General features: G+C 35.0%; 1 long non-coding RNA gene across 1 annotated transcript in view; it reads left to right on the top strand.

Moving 5' to 3' along the window:
* The window catches only part of LOC106881448 (uncharacterized), a 25507-nt gene extending 19228 nt beyond the window's left edge, over positions 1-6279 (top strand). Inside the window, exon 3 of the long non-coding RNA XR_008263920.1 lies at positions 2463-6279. This is a non-coding gene — a long non-coding RNA (uncharacterized LOC106881448). The remainder of the gene's footprint in view (positions 1-2462) is intronic.
* Positions 6280-6673: the final 394 nt, after the last annotated feature.

Below are 6673 nucleotides of genomic sequence, written 5' to 3'. Positions count from 1 at the left end.
TGTATGCATGTATGTATATATTATGTATGTATGTATGTATGTATGTATGTATATTCTGTCTGTAAGTTTTCAACAAAATATACCTTCAGAGCGGAAATGAAAGTGCGAAAGTGACGTGAAGAGGGATAACGGGAGATACAATACATACATACATACATACATACATACATACATACATACATACATACATACATGCATGCATGCATACATGCATGCATGCATGCATACGTACTCAAAGACTTACATACATACACATATACATACATACATACATACATACATACATACTTACATACGTACGTACGTACACATACATTACACACATACATTACACACATACATATATGAGTGTGTGTATTTGTGTGTGTGTATTTGTGTGTGTGTATCTGTGTGTGTGTGTGTGTATTTGTGAGTGTGTGTGTGTGTGCGTGCGTGTGCGTGCGTGTGTACAGAAAGAGAGAATGAGAGAGAGAGAGAGAGAGAGAGAGAGAGAAAGAGAGAAAGTAAGAGAGATTGAGTAGGAGGATTAGAAGAAGTATGAAACAGGGAAGGAATAAGAGGTAAAATATAAGAGAGTAAAGAGTGCAAAGTTGAAAGGATGAAAGTGAGAACTATAGTAGAACACGAAGCGGGAGAGGACGAGGAAGATTAGGAACATATAGCCAAGTTTGTGACGTCACTATGCTTTTAGTTATCTCATTCTTCCTATTTCTATCACTCTATCTTTTTGAAGAAGTTTTAGTAACTAAAAAGATAGCCCGATCAATTGGAAATCTCAGCTTGAAAAAATGTCAATTTCTTTTCAGAAAAACATTTTTACTGTAGCTGTCTGTCCCTTTATATGCATGTAAACGTGACTTTATGCGTATGTTTATTGTTTGTTTATTGTATATGTAACCTGTGCGTAAGTAAATATATTTAGGAGATTGTCAGATAAATTCGTTCGTTTTTTCCGAATTTTTACTTTGATCCTTTCCAATATTATTTGAATTAATACGAAAAATATTTTCATCGAAACATTTTGCTTTGCTTTTGTTTTGTAGCTCTGCTACCAAGCAGAAATAAAATGGATGAATTTATCTTAAAATCGCATGTATGTGAAAGCTAAGAGGGAGATGATAACTAACTAGAGACGCAGTGACGTCACAAGAGAATCTATTGTAAATTGTAACATATACCTTTATTTTATCATAAATATTGCTATAAACAGCAACCTATTGAGGTATGTTGTCAGAACATTAATTTACAACTTCCATATAAATTTTTGAGCTTTGTAGATTTATGGGCATGTCCGAAAGCATACGTTTTAATTTGTATCTTTCCATCGAGAAGTATATATGCAGAATTGTTTTCCTTTCTTTTTGATCTGAAAGGTGTTGCAGTATATTGAGCGTATCGCTATTCCTGATTGTGCATCAGTTGCTGAACAATAACACCTAAACCATTTGTGTATATAATAATCGTGTACATAGAACATCTGATTAAAGTCTTCAAGTACAGCGGAATATTTTACCCACCACCTACTTGGAAATCTTTGCATCTTCATTTTACTTCTTAGACTGTCATTTAATGTTATTTGACAGGTTTCCTACATCATACTTTTCGTTAGCATAATAGAGAATACAAACATATTGCTAATTATTATATGTAGTTAAGTATAACTTCGATATCCTTAATCGTCACGTAGTATCAATCCCGCTTTAACTGATCTCTGGTCAATGATCCTAAACTGCTTTAAAAACTATACTTGAGGCGCCTCTAAACCTCAAGCAACAATGCAAAAGTTTAAGTAATGATCTTCGAGTCCATTCAATATGAATTTTATTAAAAAGTGTACCTAAAACCAAGGTTAAGAGTTAAAATTTGAATCAGAACCTGCCTTACCATCTCTGTATCAAATTTGATTCTGAGAATTAACCAGGCTTTCCATAAGTTTCACTATAACACAGTTTTCACAAAGTCTCCGTCCAGGAATTACATCGAGTTTCAGATTGAGATATAAAAACTACTGTTACAGCTTTTCCCCGTTTTACCAATGCAGAGTTCAGCAGAAAAAGAACGAATGAAGCGACTGAACTCTGACGGAAAAATTACCATAAATACATTGTGGTGAGCAGCACGCACCATTCCAATCTAATTGAGAGAATGATTATTGCAACTGACAAAAAAACAACGTCACCGGTATTTTTTAATTTTTATTCCTTTGTTGAATACCATTTTTATAAACAGTCATAACTGTAGCATTTCATAGTGTTGTAATCGGCAGGTTTATAATAGCATTTTGTCTTTTACAAGTTGATACATAATTACTTCTATCACGTTTTCATCATCCTTTCATTTTACTTAGATAAATCAAAAAAAGATTCTTATATTGTTGTCCCCTTAAACCATTATCAATAAATCTATTTCCTGTTATGTTGTGCAGCGTGAGCTAAATCTTAAAATTTTCAATTCTCTTTCAGACCTATTGACAGTGTCAATGCGGCGGATTGTATTATCTGACACGAAAAATGATGAGACAAGCCAACTACAGTGACGCAGAAAAATCACCAGCTTCTTAAACATGACATTGTCGTTCGTGCGCAGACTCTGAAAAAGAGTTGGTGGCCTCTAGCAGAGTTGTGTCACCTATGACCAAAAGAAAGAAACGCTCTTAATAACCAGATGTTGTCAGGACAGCTGAGTTTGTTGAGCAAATCTAGAATAACATTAACAACCCGTGCAAGTCGATGAGGTTCATTGCTGGGCACCTCAGTGTCGCAGCCCACTATCAGACACGTGTGCACGAGATATCAAGTAAAAATTTTATACGTTGAAGAAAAAGCAGTATATGTCCGACAAGACCCCGGTGACCTATATAACTACATGATTCCCTTCAGCCTTCTGTGGTTTCTTTATTCCAGACCCCTGATTACTGCATTTATGGAGTTGTCAGCGGGAAGAAACCGACGGGCAGCCCCACAGTTCCAACGACTCGTTGGAACCAAGGCGATGGACAACCGTAAGTGAGAAAGCAGATATACCCATATCAAGTGATTTCGATCTCTAAGATATTCCTCTTAGATCTCCTCAGTGGGCCCTACTGATTGGGGAAAAACTGCTACTCGCCTTGTACAAGCATGTCAAAACCGTCGAGAGGCTAGCGTCAAATTCAAACGGTAGTAGTGTATAATTATAAAAATCTAGTACCCTTATTTATATATTTGCTTTTTTTTTTTGCTAACTAGTCACCTATATTATTATTATTTATTAATTATAATATCATTATTTATAATCATATACTACTACCGTTTGAATTTGAAGCTAGCCTCTTAACTGTTTTAGCATGCTTGTACAAGGTGAGTAGTAGTTTAGCCCCAAGCAGCAAGACCCGTTGATGAGATCTTAGAGGAATATCTCGGAGATCAAAATCACTTGATGTTGGTATATCTGCATTCTCATTTTCGATTCTCCATCGCCTTGGTATGTTGACTATTTTTTCTCGCTTCCCCAATTTCGTCAGCTTGTTAACATTCAGAGTTTGTGGTTAATTCAGTCGATTTTGACTCCTATATCTAGCAAAACTGGTGCTATCTAGTACCCTTATTTAGATATTTGCCTTTTCTTTTTTTTTTTGCTAACTGTCACCTATATTATTATTATTTATCAATAATATCATCATTATTTATGATACATATATATATATAATATGACATGATGGGTTTAGTTCACTTGTGTTCTAAACGAATAGGCATGCTGGATAAGTGCTATAGTAGGTCCACCTTTAGGTCCCAAGATTACTGCTAAGGCTGGATCTAGGGATCCGTGTTAGGGTTCCGTTATAGCAGGTATATATTATATTATATTATATTATATTATATTATTGGAAAAAATCAAAGCCAAGTCACAACGAGTATCTCAAGTCATTAAGAATAATCTAATTTAATTTGAAGTCTAATTAAATTATTCTAAATGACTTGAGATACTCGTTCTGCATTGGTTTTGATTTTTCCTATAATATGATATAATATAATATTATATTATATTATATTATATTATATTTATATTATATTATATTATATTATATTATATTATATATATATGTGTGTGTGTGTGTGTGTGTGTGTGTGTGTGTGTGTGTGTGTGTGTGTGTAAATGAGTCGAAGAGTGGAAGTAAAGATTCAGTGATAAATATACGGAGAAACACTAAAATGGTGAGAATTGCCAACTGCAACTGCCAGTCAAGTGGGAAAAATAATTATTCATAATTAGTAATTATACATATATACGCACAGTACTTAGGCGATTTTACCAATTGTTTCATACAACAGATATTGGCCAAAACACAATCCCAGCACTGGTCAGAAGGGCTGGTAGGAAGAATATAACAACGGTTCTTGCACATTGGAAGTCACGAAGTGTCACATCTGGTCTGTGAATGTTGTGGAAAATCGGAACGAAAAAAGCAGTGGAGGAAGTTCACCAATTTTAGGGTCTGACGGAGCCCAAACCTCTGTAGACCTAAGCATAGCCGATTTCTCCAAGGAAAAGAGAAACAGAGACAGAGATAGAGATAGGATGAGAAATGGAGAGAGACAGGGAAACGGTGAAGAAGAGAATGAAAAAGAAGAATCAACCGCTTTAGAAGACTAGTACTTTATTTTTCGATCTCGAAAGGATTGAGGGCAAATATGCTACCTTCTCGTCATATAAGCAAATGTATTTGTCTACACTCCATTAGTTGTTTATAACATCATCCAAACATGTTATTTTGTGTTCTGGGACGTACATGTTGCACTGTTATATAGTGCTACGTTGTCTCCTTTCACTTTTCATCTTAGTTTACCAGTGTTTTATTTTACAATAAACAGGCCTATGCTTTTCATTGTTCTGAGCTAGTAGCTAATTTTAATCATACATCCCATATAGTTTCTTTTTCTGCATCCCAATCGCCAAAAATGTTTAACGAACTTTGTGTCTTGTTCGAATTGTATCAATTGGCTAACAACCTAAGAAATGGTTATTGATGCACTGATGTCGTGATCAGCTGATTAGCCGATGTTAATGTCTCGTCAAAAATTTAGGAAAAGAGAACATCTATAGAGGAGTAATAGAGAAATTTACACCTCTTACATCTAGGCTATAGACGATCATTTGTACCAGGATTGTGTTATAGGAACATTGGATCGGGTGATCATAGGTACACTGGATTGTGTAAGAAGAGATTTGCATAAACGCCTAGAAATGCAGGGATTCTTCAGGAAGGAACAAATCAAGCTGATTCGCATTCTTCAAATATAATCGATAAATGGTACCGTGAAAATTTGTAAAAGATTCCAGAGATTTTATATTTGAGTTCCAGAGTGAACATATGCACACAATAACATTTTAGTCATGGATTACACACACAGAGAAAATACACACACATAAACAGTAATGAAGCACACGCATTTGTGTACTAAATTGACATGCACACCCACAACATGTGTACAAGTTTCTCCACACACACATACACCAACACATTCATGCATACGTGCACATATACATAACGACAGATTTCGATATGTACTTATTTAATACAGGTACATTATACTGCATTCTAGGAATACAGGTTTTTGAAGCAAGAATAAAGTAAGCTGACTTTCTGCCTTCAAATCCAACGGATTAGTGGCACAATGAATATTCATAAAACATTCCAAAGATTCTTCATTTCAGTGTCTTGGAAACTACGCATGCACGCCTCTTTGTATGTGGCAAACATAGACATAACGAATAATCAAGAACACGCACATCGTGAACAAAAGAGGTATGCATACCTATTATATCAATGCAAGATATACACACATCCTATCTCCCATATTCACAAACCCCTGTAACTTTTTGGTTCAAGAATCAACTTTATGAGTTGTCGGCTTGAACTCTGCAAAGAACTTCAATAAAGCATAACGAAAAATTTTCCTGCATATACAAACACAATAATCGACGGGGTTGTGTATTTATACTTTAACATTTATATGGTTGACATTTCTATTGTAGGTGAAATATTTGATATATTACATGGAAACTTTGCACTCTGGAAACAATACTAAAAATATTCTAATTAAACTGGGGTAGTTTTGGTGAAGCAGTGTGTGATATTGTATTTTCTTTTCTTTTAATTCAAACTGTCGACTTTATCCCAGACACCCTACATATGCTCAGATGTGTGAGCAACGACCTTTTCCCATCCCTCGCTTTTCCTCATGTCCTGAGGAAGAGGGTCATAACCACGAACTATAATAATATAACGTAAAACTACGACTTTGTTTTGTTTTCTTACCTTTTTGCAGTTATTTTATCTCTTCTCAAATTATTTTGGCCTTACACAAGACTCTTTAATGAAAAATTCTAATGTTTAAAAGAAACGTATTTCGGTTTTTTGCAGGCGATATTTAAATATGCGTTCGTGTGTGCGCGCGCGCGCGTGTGTGTTTGTGTTTGTGTGTATATGCATTTATGTGTATGTATGTATGTATGTATGTATGTATGTATGTGTATATATATATATATATGTATATGTTAATTCTCTAAATGAAGTATTAACAGTAACTGCACGATAAAGTGTAGTATATTGCCACTTAAGTGTGGCTGACCCCTAGGGGTGGATGTTACTGTTGCTTTTAGCCCCATGTCCTCCTGGGGCTAAAAGCAACAG

Source organism: Octopus bimaculoides, chromosome 4, assembly GCF_001194135.2.
Source record: "Octopus bimaculoides isolate UCB-OBI-ISO-001 chromosome 4, ASM119413v2, whole genome shotgun sequence".
NCBI lineage: Eukaryota > Metazoa > Mollusca > Cephalopoda > Octopoda > Octopodidae > Octopus > Octopus bimaculoides.
Note: the sequence above shows the minus strand (reverse complement) of the source record. Positions and strands in the feature narration are given on the sequence as shown.